Source organism: Mercenaria mercenaria, unplaced genomic scaffold (genome assembly GCF_021730395.1).
Source record: "Mercenaria mercenaria strain notata unplaced genomic scaffold, MADL_Memer_1 contig_2771, whole genome shotgun sequence".
In the NCBI taxonomy this organism is placed as follows: Eukaryota; Metazoa; Mollusca; class Bivalvia; order Venerida; family Veneridae; genus Mercenaria; species Mercenaria mercenaria.
In genome coordinates, this window is record NW_026460848.1 from 46672 (window position 1) to 63258 (window position 16587).

General features: G+C 35.0%; 1 long non-coding RNA gene across 1 annotated transcript in view; it reads right to left on the reverse strand.

Moving 5' to 3' along the window:
- LOC128552398 (uncharacterized) overlaps positions 1 to 15498 on the reverse strand; it is a 28283-nt gene extending 12785 nt beyond the window's left edge. Inside the window, exons 1-3 of the long non-coding RNA XR_008369065.1 lie at positions 15416 to 15498; positions 13858 to 13998; positions 7721 to 7783 (exon numbers count right to left, since the gene is read on the reverse strand). This is a non-coding gene — a long non-coding RNA (uncharacterized LOC128552398). The remainder of the gene's footprint in view (positions 1 to 7720; positions 7784 to 13857; positions 13999 to 15415) is intronic.
- Positions 15499 to 16587: the final 1089 nt, after the last annotated feature.

The following is a 16587-nucleotide window of genomic DNA, read 5'->3' on the forward strand; positions in this document are numbered from 1 at the left end:
TTGTTTGGAGTCCTCATATATTGTTATTATATTTATTTTTTTTATTTGGCATGGGTAACAGTGTGATTTTTAATTTCATATGATTGTTTAAAGCATTTATTTGCCTTATCAGTTTCAAACTTGTCATTTTAAAGATAAATAAGATAAAACTGCTTTTTGACAAATGTTTTTTAGTTCCAGACTACGTTCTGATGTTCCAGACGATGTTCCAGACTATGTTCTGATGTATTATAATTGTAACAAAATATTAATAATAATAATATATACATTTTATTTAATAGCAAGTTTTCAGTGTGTTACATTGTCATACGTTACAGACTAATTTTAGATTTCCGTACGTGTTACGATGTTCGAGATTATGTCTCTGATGTTTTCCAGTCTATGTTCTGATGTTTTCCAGACTATTTTCTGGTATTGTCCAGAATATGTTCTGAAGTTCATGAATATTTGCTTAGGTTACAGACTATTTTGCTTTCCAGATTTTTGTTCTGATATTCTAGTTTCAGACTTCGTTCTGTTGCTACAGATTACGTTCTGATATTCCAGACTTTGTTCTAATGTTCCAGTCTATTTTCTGATGTTCCAGACTATGTTCTAACGTATGATATAAACATGAAATAGTACTATTAAGATTCGAAGTGTTTTAATGTTATTATGTGTGACATACTAGATCTATGTTCTGAAGTTCATGAATGTTTGCTGATGTTACAGACTACTTTGTTTTTTTTTTCAGTCTTATGTTCTGATATTCCAGACTTATGTTATGATGTTCCAGCCTTTGTTCTGAGGTTCCATTCTATGTTATGATGTTCCAGACTTTGTTCTGACTGATGTTCCAGACTTTGTTCTGAGGTTCCAGACTGATGTTCTGATGTTTCAGACTATATTCTGAGGTTTCAAACTATGTTTTGGGATTCCAGACTATGTTCTAAGGTCCCAGACTATGTTCTGAGGTTCCAGACTATGTTCTGAGGTTCAAGACTTTTTTTCTGAGGTTCCAGACTTTCTTCTGACATATGATATATGCATGAAATAGTATTATTAAGTTTCACAGTGTTTTGATATTATTATGTTTGTCTTACAGATATTTTCCAGACTATGTTCTGCAGTTCATAAATATTTTTTTTTTTTTTTTTTTTATGTTAAAGACTACTTTGTTGTTATTTTTTCAGACTTATGTTCTGATGTTCTAGACTTTGTTCTGATGTTCCAGACTATGTTCTGAGGTTTCAGACTATGTTCTGAGGTTCCGGACTATGATTCGAGGTTCCTGACTACGTTCCGAGGTTCCAGACTATGTTCTGAGGTTCCAGACTATGTTCTGAGGTTCCGGACTACGATCCGAGGTTCCGGACTATGTTCCGAGGTTCCAGACTTTGTTCTGAGGTTCCAGACTATGTTCTGAGGTTCCGGACTATGTTCTGAGGTTCAAGACTTTGTTCTGAGGTTCCAGGCTTTGTTCTGACGTATGATATATACATGAAATAATATTATTAAGTTTCACGGCGTTTTGATGTTATTCTGTTTGTCTTACAGATGTTTTCCAGACTATATTCTGCAGTTCATTAATATTTCCTTATGTTAAAGACTACTTTGTTGTTATTTTTTCAGACTTATGTTATGATGTTCTAGACTTTGTTCTGATGTTCCAGTCTGATGTTCTGATGTTCCAGACTATGTTCTGAGGTTCCAGACAATGTTCTGAGGTTCCGGACTATGATCCGAGGTTCCGGTCTATGTTCCGAGGTTCCAGACTATGTTCTGAGGTTCCAGGCTATGTTCTGAGGTTCCGGACTATGATCTGAGGGTCCGGACTATGTTCCGAGGTTCCGGACTTTGTTCTGAGGTTCCAGACTATGTTCTGAGATTCCAGACTATGTTCTGAGGTTTCAGACTATGTTCCGAGGTTCCGGACTATGTTCCGAGGTTCCAGACTGTGTTCTGGGGTTCCAGACTTTGTTCTGAGGCTCCAGACTATATTCTGAGGTTCCAGACTATGTTCTGGCGTACGTCATTTTTCTCAGTGTTCTAATATTATTATGTTCTTCTTACAGATGGAACGCCAAAAACGCTCTGCTACCACGAGACAGATACTCATTTATAGCACCAGACGGTACACCAGCATGTTGTGCCTAAAACAAACAACGAGGTATCGTCGACAGTTTACGAAAATACGTCAATTTCAGACTATTCAAACAGTGAGGAGGAACAAGACAATTTAGTTCATGCCGTAAATTCACATGTAAATCACTTGCTGGAAATATGCTTGGTAGCCATACATACTTCGTCGAACCGGTTTCCACCCCAAGGACGCTGTCAGTTTCGCAGTCCCTAAATGATAAAACCAATTAAGAACAACAAGTTCATCGACTTTGCATTACTGTTGCCAAACATGGCTTTTCCTCTTGCAGAAAAACAAAACAACATGCACACCCTTTCCCTAATAATTCTCTTTAAGGAAACATCTTCCGTAGACACACCTAGTTCCTTAACAATATCTGCTGGTCATACAACAGGCAATGTTTATGCCGAGAGCCGCTATGCCCTTGGCCCCGTTTCTGGGTTCTACAGAGGATCATATCACTCTGGCCATTGTGCCTTCACTGGCGAAGACTAAGCCTTTTCCACACACATTCAACAATTTGTTAACACCACAACCACACTTAACATCAATCGTAATCAAAAACAGGGGCATAGTTGGCAAACCTACGATTTCCATACGGGTAAATGTTTTGTCAAGATACTTAAGGGGATCATGAGGTCACGACTACTTAATACTAGGTTTCACCATAGTTTTCATCTTGGTTACACTGGTCCTCATCGCCTTCTTCATGCTCAAACCTCTAATCTTATCTGAATACCCGAATATTTTCCAACGAAAACTACAAACAGATTTATAAATGTACTAATTTCATAAAATGTCCTTTTTCGGAAAGACCTTTTCCTACCCTTCACGATAGTACTTCACCGTTCTAAACGCAGGTATCGGTGCCCATTATGGGCCTTACAGATATATTTAAACACAATCTCAACTTGCAAGGGTCCTTTATTACGATTTCGCTGCGGCCATCCAGTTCCTTCAACTTTCATCCGACGCATTCTCAAACTCTGTGTAGAAGCCTATCGGCTTGACCCCATTACGTCCACAACACACTCATTCCGTGTTAGAGGGACAACTTTGGCCCATGGCATGCACTTCTCCAATACACAAATTCCATGATCCGGCCGTTGGTCGTCACAGGCTCACACAAAATACATACGTCAAAACATCACAAACGATCCTGTAAAACAGCTATATAGGCATGTGTGATTTTCAGAGATCACATTCTGTCTTGACGGGTATATTCAGCAACCATTTCCAGTGGTATTTAAAGGCTTACCACCAATTTGAGTTTCTTTCTTCATTGTCTGTCTCAGGTAGCAAAGCGTTACATATATTAAAAGTGTTCGTTTTTAGTTTATAATGGCTGTCACAGTGAAAGAATTAAGCACGGCTAGATCTATATGATAATATAAATATGTCGAATGAACAGTCTCGCTATGTACCGTGGGAATTATACATGCACTACTCGATTGTCTGAGGCGACGAGCTTATTTTCTTGAATTTTCATTTGCTCGACTGACTGAAACAGCGAGCAAGGATTTTTCTTATTGCTTGCCTGACTGAGGCAGCAAGCTTAATGTTTTAGTTTGTTTTTTGTTGTTGTTTTATATATTACTCGACTGACTGAGGTGGTGAACTTAGAACATATTCAAAGATCAATTTTAAACAACAAGTTTAGATGTTATACTGTTTGCAAAGTGTCAAAGTGACTTTTTAGCTCGACTGACTGAGGCGGCGAGCTTTATCGTTTTTTCCCATTGCTCGACGAACTCGAGCTTATGAAACCTAAGGTGTGCATCGATTTATAAACAAAGACAGTCAGTACTGCTCGATTGTCTGAGGCGACGAGCTTACTTTCTTCAATTTTTATTTGCTCGACTGACTGAAGCAGCGAGCCAGAACTTTTTCTCATTACTTGGCTGACTTAGGCAGCAAGCTTAATGTTTAAGTCTGTTTTGTTGTTGTTTTTATAAATTACTCGTCTGTCTGAGGTGGCGAGCTTAGAACATATTCAAAGTGTCAATTTTAAACAACAAGTTTAGATATTACATTGTTTGCAAAGTGTCCTTTTAGCTCGACTGATTGAGGCGGCGAGCTTTATCGTCTTTTACCATTGCTCGACTAGCTCGATATTATGAAACACAAGGTGTGCATCGATTAATAAACACAAACAGTCAGTACTGCTCGATTGTCTGAGGCGACGAGCTTACTTTCTTCAGTTTTATTTGCTCGACTGACTGAAGCAGCGAGTCAGAATATTTTCTTATTACTTGACTGACTTAGGCAGCAAGCTGAATGTTTTAGTTTTTTGTGTTGTTTTATTTGTGTTGCTTTAAAGCATATTCAAAGTGTCAATTTTAAGCAGCAACTTTCAATGTTATATTGTTTGCAAAGTGTCTTTTTAGCTCGACTGGCTGAGGCTGCGAACTCTATAGTCATTTATCATTGCTTGACGAGCTCGAGCTTAAGAAACATTTATCAGCAGAGACATCAGTAGCAACGGTTTTCCTTTTAATACTGAACTTGTTTTTTGTTAAACTTGGCTTGTCTCGTGTTAGTCATTTGAACGAAATGGTTCTACCTTTTTGTTTCTATACGATTTGTACAAAATTTATAGACACACCATAGTCAATTACTCATGTGTTTTATATTTTTCTGACCATCCTATAATATTTTTTTTTCGGACTGAAATATCTGTCTTAGGCGGCAATCATTTGCAATTCACCTTATAATCTTCTTAGACTTGTTTACACACCCACATCATACCTGTTACATGGATATTTACCATGACACTCAAGCATCTGTCCCTGTGTCTCTGGGCGGCATCCCAGGTCACTTGTTCCCTGGTCTTTCGTGGCGGTATTTTTCGCCCAGATATGTGAAAATATATATTTGTTAAGGTATTGTTCGGCAAAATAAATATTGCCCTTTTTCAGTCAACACTTAGTTCACTCTTATATTTTCCCATACATAGTCCTCAGGGTCAGTGCTTCGTTGTGAACAGATGCACATAAATGAATTTTATAGGTAGATAAAATGATTTATGTCATTGTTGTACATTTGGGGCGAATTGGTCCCATTCTGAATTATGTTAAATTATGTACTACGGTAAAAGCCAGTCTGGGAATTCCTTTTATCACGTGATACCGTTGAACCAATCGGGAAACGGCATCTTCCTTCTTCGTCAGCATTCAAGAGTGAATAGCACGCTTCTTTCTCTAATTTTATTTTGGCTAATTTCTGGTTTTATCTTACCACCACCTCCCATTCCACCTCCTCTTTCAAGTGACAATTTTCTAATTTTGAAAGATTTCTCTTAATATGCAAATTCATCTACATTTGTTGATATGCTTTCGGCGGTTTTATCCGCCCTAATATGTGAATATATATATTTATTATGGCATTGGGCTGTAACTTCATTCAGATATGGGAACATATCTATTTGTTAAAGGCAGTATTTTTCGCCCAGATATGTGAAAATATAAATTTGTTAAGGTATTTTTCGGCGGTATTTTTCGCCTAGATATGTGAACACATATATTTGTTAATGTATTGTTCGGCAAAGGCGGTATTTTTCGCCCAGATATGTGAAAATATATATTTGTTAAGGTATTGTTCGGCAAAATAAATATTGCCCTTTTTCAGTCAACACTTAGTTCACTCTTATATTTTCCCATACATAGTCCTCAGGGTCAGTGCTTCGTTGTGAACAGATGCACATAAAATGTTTTAATGTGTGTACCAGTTATAATATCATTATAATAATCATTACTAATATTACATGACTTCTTACATTAATTTCTGGTCCAGTTTGTGTTTTATGATATGTCTAATATTTGAGAATAATAGTGACTATTAATGTCTAAAGTCATGTAATATACTACTTATTGAATCAGTATTCATATCTTAACCTTATTTATACTATTGACTAGCAAATGCTTCAATCAATATTAAATTGTATTTAAGTTGTCTGTGCTTAGGAATTTATATGTTTACCCAAAGTGTATTTGTTTGATATGTTACCAATGTTTAGTAGGCCTGTTAATTAATAAAAATTAGACTGCAAAATAGTGTGTATGAACTTTAATATATGTACAAATAAAACTGGAATTTACAAATGTGGTTGCATGTTTTTCACTCATGATAGTGCTGTTGAAAACTGATATCCTGTCAGTATTACACTGTCCATGATTAATACAGTATAGGAAGTAAAAGTAGATTTTCCTTTTTGTCAAAATGAATTCTATGACACGAGTCAGAGAATGATAACGGTTTAAAAAGTTTAAGTAATCCCAATGACTCATGTTTCTTGTAAAAACATGCAAAAATAAGTTAATTCTGAAAATTTCACCTCCTCCGCGGAACTATGTTTTACTGTATGTACAATTATCCGAAATCGGCTAGTTATCAGTTCCTAGTATAGAGGTTAGACGGAATGTGTGACGTCACGCTCTATGTATAGAATGATTTAAAAATTAAAATTTTAGTTAAGAGACGCTGAAGTATGGATTTTTAAAATTCAAAAACTAAAGATTTTCGACGGGGTTACTGATTTATTCCAGCTGATGTACCTGTCTCACATCCCTGCACACACCTTTAAAGTCCCCTACAGTCCCCTATGCTAACTTTAACAAAGAAGGAAGCAGTCCCATCTTTGATTTTGAATCCAATAATACCCAAATGGGGATAAAAGCATTATGTATTCAAATAGATAATTATCATCTTAAAACCGTTATTTTTTATTTCTGTGGATGCTTTAACTTTTAGTTTTTAATTAACAATATTAAAGTGGTTTGGCTGGTAACCGCCGCAGTCAAATTAAACAGAGATGAGGCTGGTAGCGGGGAGGGATGTTCTACACTAACATTCTTTATCTGTTGTTAGATCAGGATCTTTTTTTGCGGAATTCAAGTTTGATTTAATTATTCTATTAATTGAAGGTTAATGATTTCTGCGCACAGTACATATTTGATTGTATTAAGAATCTGAAAATGATCCAGAATACAAACATTATAGATATATTAGGTATTTTCCTTAAGTGAATAAATTCCCACAGTAATTTACGTCTTTGATTTGATCCAGATCTTATGAATTTAGATTTTTATATCCATATGAACATCGTTTTAAAAGGAAATGTCTATCAAAGCTCCAAAGGACATTCTAATAGATTTTATGTAAAAGTTTAGGTATCGTGTGTTATGTTTATTTTTGATTCAAAAAACAGCTCCGCCACGTGATATATTAATCTGAGTGCACACTAATTATGGCGTTGATGACCGAAGGGCATTAAAATATATCACATCAAAGACATCTTATATGCTTCAGTAATTTTTATGACCCGGTCCAATTAAGTGATATTCTCGAAATTAAAAGCAAGTCCAATGTTATGGTCTTGATCACCAGGGTAACATATGTTGTATAATGTCAGTTGCATAATAGTTATGTAATAATTTCCAGAATATTACTTAAAAAAGCAACTTCAGTGACAAAGAGCCGCGTCCCCTAAGAATTTATAATAGATATCATTCAAATCAGAGAAAAATACATACAACAGCTATTTGAATTTGGAAGAAAAAATAACTCCTATGACAGATAAAATGAAAGAAAATTTATTACCTCATTTAACAATGACTTATCTGTGGCCACAGTGTCAGTATTCGCACTACCAAGCTCCTCCAGCTGAAAATAAACCAAACTATTATTAGTTGTTCAGTAGGGACAGTAACAACACCTATATGTTTTTAAGGGGAAATACAGCAAAATAAAATCATACTGACATTGTAATTTATCAACAAAAGGTCATAAAGAGCCTAAGTTGATTACCTGAGGATATGATGACTTTGACCGTTTGAACTTGCTTTTAACCAGATTTGGTAAACATCTATTAAGCAGCTCATTACAAGTAATATAAAGTCTTTCTATATTTTGCTTTGATGGCCATAATAGGTGTTAAGATGTTTAACCATTAAACCAAACTTGTGAAAGTCGACCAAGAGTAGTACAGATCAAGTTTGGTCTATCAAGTTTATGCAGAAACATTTAAATAAAATTGGGAAAGGTCCTTTCAAGGATACTAAGGACTAAGTTTAGGTAAGATCTTTCAAGCTCTTCATGTAAAGTAGTTATTAGGAACATTTTTTCTATTTCTAGCTCTGGAAGCCCCAAATAAACCATCTTAACAAAATAAAGGCAGGTTCATGAAAGGATGCCAGGGAACAAGTTTGGGGAATATTATTATTAGCAGACACTGTTTAAAGGATTTTCATTTCTCAGCTCTGGTGGTCAAGAAAGATCATTTCAACAAACTTTAGAAGTTCGTGCAAGAATGTTATAGGCTAAGTGTAATGACAATCCATCAAGCAATTAATGAGAAAATCCATTTGAAAGTCTTTCTATTTCTAGCCCTAAAGTGACTATGCAGAACATATGAACAAAATTGATAGTTGTTCATACAAGGATGTTGCAGAATAAGTCTGGTGAAGAACCATCATGTGGTTCATTAGAAGAAGTTGCCTTAAGGTTTCGTTTTCTATTGTTTACTCTAGTGCCCCCTAAACCAGGTCAAACATAAATATTTGAAGAAATATGAGGGAGGACCATACGAAAATGTTAAAGACCAAATATGGTGAAGATCTGTCATGTGGTTAATGAGAACAACTCATTTAAAAGTTTTTCTTTTATTTGCTTCCGTAGGCCATGAAAAAACCTAAAACCATTTTAACAAATCTGAGAGAGGTTCATGCCAGAATACTACAAATCAAGTTTGGTGTCATTCTGACCAGTTGTTTAAGACGAGATGTTTAGTAATAATGTTGATGCATGTCAGGCCATCCACCTATTATATACAGTCCTTCATACCAGAGTTCCTAAGGCTGGCAAAAATACCCCAATGTTTGTCGATTCTGTTCATGCTACTTTATAAATATGTGCAAATTCATATGCTACCATATGGAAACAGTGCTTATTAAAAACCCCCATAAAATTAAATTCATTTTTCGTATTATTTGTAAAATATGGCAATCTAAAAATGATATTGGTGTGCCGGTCAATCAGTCTGTAACAATTCTGTTATGTAAGTCTTAACAAATCATCGGCAATGACTTTCAATTCGTCAACGATTCAGTATATAAATATGTGACAGTTGTTGTTCACAACTGAAGGATATTATACAATTATTGGCTTTAATTGAGGTCAGTATAAGGATTTATCGACTTGCCAAAAAAATAACTCGCCCTCGATAAATACAATTTTTCCAGGTCAATAAATCCACACATGGACCGAACATAAAAGGCAACAATTGTTTTATTTTTAATTCCAACATCTTGAAGGTTAATGGATAAAGAGAAATCAAATGAAAATATTTCCAGCTGTTGGTCATTTTTCCCAGTAAATTATGCACAACATCACATTATTTTGACATCAAAAGGTCATGCAGTCACAGGTGGAGGTCAATACGTGTTTTTGGCTCCACACCACTTCAGTTTATTAATCATGTGACTGCTTCTAAACAAATGAAAAGAAATGCAGATGTAGAATCAACAACAAAGTTTTGTATGACTGAGAAACTTTGTTATCAAGAGCCACTAAAAATACAGCTTATTATAATGAGTATTTGACAAACCAGATTATGTGTTTATGTGAATTTCTTACAGGTATTTTGAGATAGATTTTGTTGATTACATGTACTGCATCGAAATAAAACATACCAGTAGTAGGTAAAAGAACAAAAAAATGGCTTTTGAAGAACTAGAGCTATTACTGAAGGTGATGAATGTACCCCCCACACGCACTGACACAGTACATTGCAATTTGACGCACATAAGATTGCATAATTATTTGGACTGTATGTATATAGTATAGTAACAAAAAGCGAAGTCCCATAACGCCTAAGAACCTAACATACACCGTGCACAAGTAAGATTAGTACTGATCGCTTGTGTGAAGTTTCATTAAATTGTGTGCAATGGTTCGGGAGGTTAGGCGCACACAAGATTTCATATGCAGACTCTATGTATATAGCATAGTAACGAAAAACAAAAATTGTTTCTGAAAGAACCTTATATGCACCATGCACAACAAGAGTTACTACTGATCACTTGCGTCAAGTTTCATTAAATTGTGTTCATGGGTTCATGAGATTAGGCGCGCACAAGATTGTATATGCATACTCCATGTATACAGTATAGTAACAAAATGTCCTGCAACTCTGCAAAAAATCCTGAAAGAACCTAACATGCACCATGCACAATTACTGTTGTTACTGATTGTTTCATTAAATTGTGTCAATCATCTAAAATGTTTAACAACAAAATCATTGTATGAATTTCTATGGGATGGAAAACCTGAGAAAATTGCAAGAAACGTTATTGCACAAGATTATAAAGACGGAGGGTAAAAACGATAAATGCTAGGTCATACTTTGCATCAATCAAATGTAGCTGGTTAAAACGAATATTTAAAGATGATACTGCAAAATGGAAACAAAGTTATCTAAATGGAATTAAGGCTTATGGTGAAATTCTTTTATTTGCAGGAAACTGTTCGAAAGATGATTTGATAAAAAAATACACAATAGATTTTTAAAAGATATTGCAACCAGTTGGGCAGAAATAAACTTTGAAACCGACATAACAGAGATAAACAATCAAATTATCTGGAATAATTCACATATAAAAATAAATCACGAAACGGTCTATTTCAAAACATGGCATTCTAAAGGCAAAATAAAACATAAAAAACCTATATGATATAGACAATAAGGCGATGCATACTTTTGATGGCTTAAAAAAGATTGTATGGTATCCCCACAACTGATTACTTAAAATATATCTCTCGTATTTCAAGCATTCCTAGACAATGGAAGGCATAATTACAAACAAAAAGACTTGAACAAACAAAAAGTTCCTACATTCAACAGGTCATAAAGTTACGTAAACCAAATAAATTTTTGTACTTGACACATTTGAAACGCAATAAAAAATAATTAACAAATCTGAAAATAAATGGAATAGTTTATATGAAAGCTTAGAATGGCCTCTTATCTACATGAACCCCTTTCGGACACCAAGCTAAGAGCGTTCCAATACAGGTTCGTAAAACGTACCCTTCCTACAAATGACTTCCTTCATAAATGCATAATTGTGAATTCAAGTCTTTTGAACCTGTGTAATATGCATACTGAAACACTCATTGACTTGTTCTTGGAATGCCCAGTAAGTAAAGTATTCTGGTCAGACGTCACACGTTTCTTACATGATAACAATATAAACATACAACTTGACTACAGAATAATAGCTTTTGGTCTAGTATGTAATGCGAAAACAAAAGATATTGCAAATTTCATACTAATAATGGCCAAACATTTCTTATATAAATGCAATCAGAACAAGCACAAACCACATACTGCAAATTTCCTATCAGAAATAAAACAACGAAAACAAACTGAAAGTAAAATGCACAAACTAAGAATAAACTAGCTACGCATAATCCTAAATGGAGTGATATAAATAGTCAACAGAGAATATATACATATAAATACAAGTTTCGAAACACATTAACAACGCTCAGATTAGAAATTCTCATAAACGTCACCACTCTTCTACTCTCCTTTCCTAATTCTTGTATTCCTTTTCTTCTTTACCCTGTAAGCAATGCCGAAGATTGGTAACCTCGTCTTGTACAACAATGTAAAAACATGTAGAATATTGAAAATTGTGTATTGCTTTGTATATGTAAAAATTAAATTAAAAAAAATATGTCAAGCGGATGAGAAGAGTTGGTGCGCACAAGATTGTGTCGACAGACAGACAGACAGGCAGACAACCTGAAACCAGTCTACCCCACTTACAACTTCGTTGTTCGTGAGGGGGTGGAGGGGGGTGGTATGGTGGGATAAAAATTTACCCTTTGCATATTAATATAATCATACAGATAACCACTATGTATTATGATTTAATAAAATTATGTATACTTTATGCAAGTCTTATTTATAAAGAGATTAAACTATGAGTGGGAGATGATAAGTATCAAGTATTACTTCCAGCAATATAAGTTAAACAATTATTTGAGTCAGCAAATAAACGAAACAACATTGAACGATTGAGATTTTGCATAATTCAAAATATTCTTAAATTATTTCTTTATTAATCGGTCAGTGGTTGTCATTTTCACACACATTAATATACTGAGTTTTTGGGGCCTATTCCAACCTCTTACAAGATTCCCTGAAAACTAACATTGGAAAAGTAACAGCTTCTGTAGGTAAGATTCTATGCAAACAAACATCGCAATCGCTACAGCCTCAGTAAACAAGATTCTATGTATACTAACATTGCAAGAGCAACAGTCTCTGTAAAAAGATTCTACATTATACTAAATTCGCAAGAGCTACAGCCTTTGTAGACAAGATTCTATGAATACTAACATTGCAAGAGCAATAGCCACTGTAAACAAGATTCTACATATACTAAGATTGCAAGAGCTACAGCCTTTGTAAACAAGATTCTACATATACTAACATTCTACATATACTAACACTGCAAGAGCTACAGTATCTGTTTGTTTGTTTGTTTTGGGTTTAACGCCGTTTTTTTCACAGTATTTAAGATATGTAACAGCGGGCAATTAATCTAACCAGAGTTCCTCGATTCTGTACCAGTACAAACCTGTTCCCCGCAAGTAACTGCCACCTTCCCCACATGAATCGGAGGTGAAGGACAAATTATTTCAGGCACAATGTGTTTTATCAAATCGTCACGGAGAACATACGCCTCGTCCGGGGATCGAACTCTCGACTCCGCGATCCGTAGATCTGCGCTCTCCCTGAACGAAGCGGGCGGGTACCTACAGTATGTGTAAACAAAATTCTATGTATACTAATATTGCAAGAGATACAGCCTTTGTAAACATGATTCGACATATACTAAGATTCTACATATAAAGGGTGTAAGGACAGTTCTTTTATGTACACTTATCTCAACTTATCCAACTGCAATACCCCAAACATGGTTATTTGTAGTCTTTCAGTGAATGGTACGTACATTTCCTGTTGTCCTTTACATCTCGGTAAAATAATACATCTGTTGGCTAAACCGGAACGAACTTTCTTTACATCCTTTACTTACACTGCAAGAGCTACAGTGTCTGCAAACAAGATTCTATGTGTACTAACATTGCAAGAGCAACGGTTTCTGCAAAGGAGATTCTACATATACAAACATTGCAAGAGCACCTCTATAAACAAGATGTTACATATACTTACATTGCAATAGTAATAACCTCTGTAAACAAGATTCTACATATACTAACATTGCAAAAGTAACAACCTCTGTGAACAAGATTCAACATATACTAACATTGCAGAGCAATAGCCCCTGTAAACAAGATTCAATGCATACAAACATTGCAAGAGCAATAGCTTTTGTAAACAACATTTTACATAAACTAACACTGCAACAGCAATAGCCTCTGTAAACAAGATTTTACATAAACTAAATTGCAAGAGCCACAACCTCTGTAAACAAGATTTTGCGTATAATAACATTGCAAGAGCATTCGGCTCTGTAAACAAGATTCCACATACACTAAGTCTGTTAACCAAATAAACGTCAGTCTTCGCTGCTGTGTAGCTGTAAAAAGGTGGTGATGTAACACAAAATTTAAGGGGAAAAGTGAACCAACTGGGTAGAAAGGAATACCACAATGTTGCTACAAACATTATTTAGTACTTTAAGATGTAAGATACATTTATTTACCATTTTCTTGCATCTAAAATACAGATAATGTCCAAAATGATATAGGTTATGGAAAAGCTTTGTTCTTGCGTGACAGAAACATCCCATGTAATACTGGACAGGGGGTAATTCTTCAATGTCTTCCCATTCCTCTTTGACAATCTAAAATATATCATCATATAACCTTAACCCTTACCCTGCTTAATTTCTATAATGAACTTGTCCAACTTTCAATTTGGACAGTACCATTAACTGTTAAAAGGGGTGCTTACAAAAAGATGCTGACTGAATGGCAAACAGTGCAGACCATGATTAGCAAAGGCAGAATCATTTGCTACCAGCAGGTTAAGGGTTATGCTATGTATACTGCTAAAAAGTACATTTAATTATAAAGCATTTCATTGTTTATTATAGATTCCAAACAATCTCATAAGTTATTTACATGGAAATAAACTGGTTTTGTGGATTTCTTAGAGTCAGTTGGCTTAAACAAGGACTCAAGGTAATATATTAAGTTTCGAAACCAGACTCTTAACTCTTACATTTTATTGGTTGATCTTAAGGGCAACCTAAAGTTTGACCAATGGCAAGGCTAGATTCTGAGGATGGTTTTAAAACTCACGTCAAAAGCCTTGGAGTCAATGTCAGTATTTTTTAATATAAGAGTTGTCCATAAAACAATGTGCTCGACTATTCAACAGCTTCTAAGCAGAATAAGGGCCCTAACTTGACAAAACTTCTGTTACCAAGTTATTTCATTACAAACAATAACAAATTTCTAACTTTGTTATTCTTGTAGCCTAAGGTCTGATGACTGGAAGCACTGTGTGAGGTTTCAATCCAACACATATTTTCTACTGGCAAACAGCTTATAATAAGTTTCTCTCAAAACTTTAACCATTTAACCAAATTTTTCTGAACAGAATAAGAACACTTTGAACCAAATCAACCAGGAGTTGTCTAACTTGTTTTTTTCAGTATGTCTGATGACTGGGAAGGATTTTGTTGATACAACTGTATAGTTGCTTAAAAAATGTAACTGAATTCTTTTAATCGAGAAACGGATATAATTGCAATGAGATTCAATCAAGAGATATTACTTGGTTTTTTCAGTAGGTTTGATGGCTATGAAAGTTTGAGTGAAGTTTTAACCCAAAACATGCAATATCTACTGAGATAATAACCCTTACCCTGCTTAATTTAAAAAATGGACTGGTACATCATTCAATTTGGGTAGTAGCATTTATTATTTGAAGAGGTGTTCACTGACAATTTACTAGCTGAATTAAATTAGTGCAGACCAAGATCAGCCTGCATAGATGTGCAAGCTGACCTTGGTCTGCAATGGTCGCAAAGGCAGATTCACATGCCGCCAACAGGCTTACTGTTTTAAACAAGGTGTGAAGCTGACGCCAACGCCTGTTTGAGTATAATAGCTCTCACTATACAAATAGTCGAGATTGAAATGTCATCTGCAGTGGGTGTGTAAAGCTTAAATGTGGAATCCCTTTAATAATGTCAAAGTAGTTCATCCCACAAACTTATGCGACAGAATGACTGAACACAATCCTACACATACCATTTCAAATGTCTCCCTGTTATATGGCTCGCCTTCTAGTCTGACAATCACTGACCAAGGATGGTTTTTTCTATTACACACCTGTTAAATCAGTAGAAGATAGTCAAACATTATACTGTTCAGATTTTAGAGATAGTACCTATTTTTGTTCAAAACATAGGAATGAAGTTTTAAAGATTTGAAATGCAGGCAAATGTCCATACATTTCTCAAAAATAGATATCTTTGCAATATTTTAACCAGGAGTGTATAGTTATGAGTATTTAATATTTTCATATTAAAGAAACATTTGTGATCAAGGAAATGTAACTCTTCTTGGACATGTAGACACATCAAAGGGACATAATATATTGGATAGTTTCTATTTGGGTGTATTTCATTTTACATTCAACAGTGATCAGGTTGCTAAACAAAGATCCATTATGCTGTTCGCTAATAATTCAGAACATCTTCAACAGTCTGATAACCTTCAAATACATGCTGTAACAGAATGCAAATATTTAAGCCCTGACCGGGACTAGATCCCGGGACCTCTCACAGGTAAGGTAGACACCTACTAACACTTCATTATAACAGCAGTATCTATAGCTAAACAGTGTAAGAGCACCCTTATTCTCTACCCATTCTTTACGTGAACTGGAACAAAATTGTGACAATACAGTGTTCGGAGTACTCCCGAATATCGGCGTATTGACGTTGTTAGCTAACGGCAATTTTCATGTAAAGATAAAACATAATCTAATTTTGCCACTATTTTCATTTTTCAAAACAGCCCAAATTTCTCTGACGTGATTTTTAAAGTATGAACTTATTGATTGGAAGTACCATTTAAATATAACTTACACCGATTATTTTATTTTGCCCCTTTAGCAGCAGGCGAATGGCAAAGACAGCGAGCTTTGTCCAAATTTAAAGCAATAATTTTACAAGCTTCGAGAGGATTTCAATTGATAGGAAATTACAGTTACAACATACAATTTGAAACCTTTCTGTGTCACTTGAAGTCATTAGCATTCGCTGTCAATCAATATTATGACTAAGATTGTTTGCCATTCATTCTTTCCAATGATTCTTCTACAGAGTCCATTGTTTGCATTTTTACTTGTTACCGGTGCACTTGTTAAAACCACTATATTACAAAAATCAAAGTACACGAGGAACTCATGTACGATC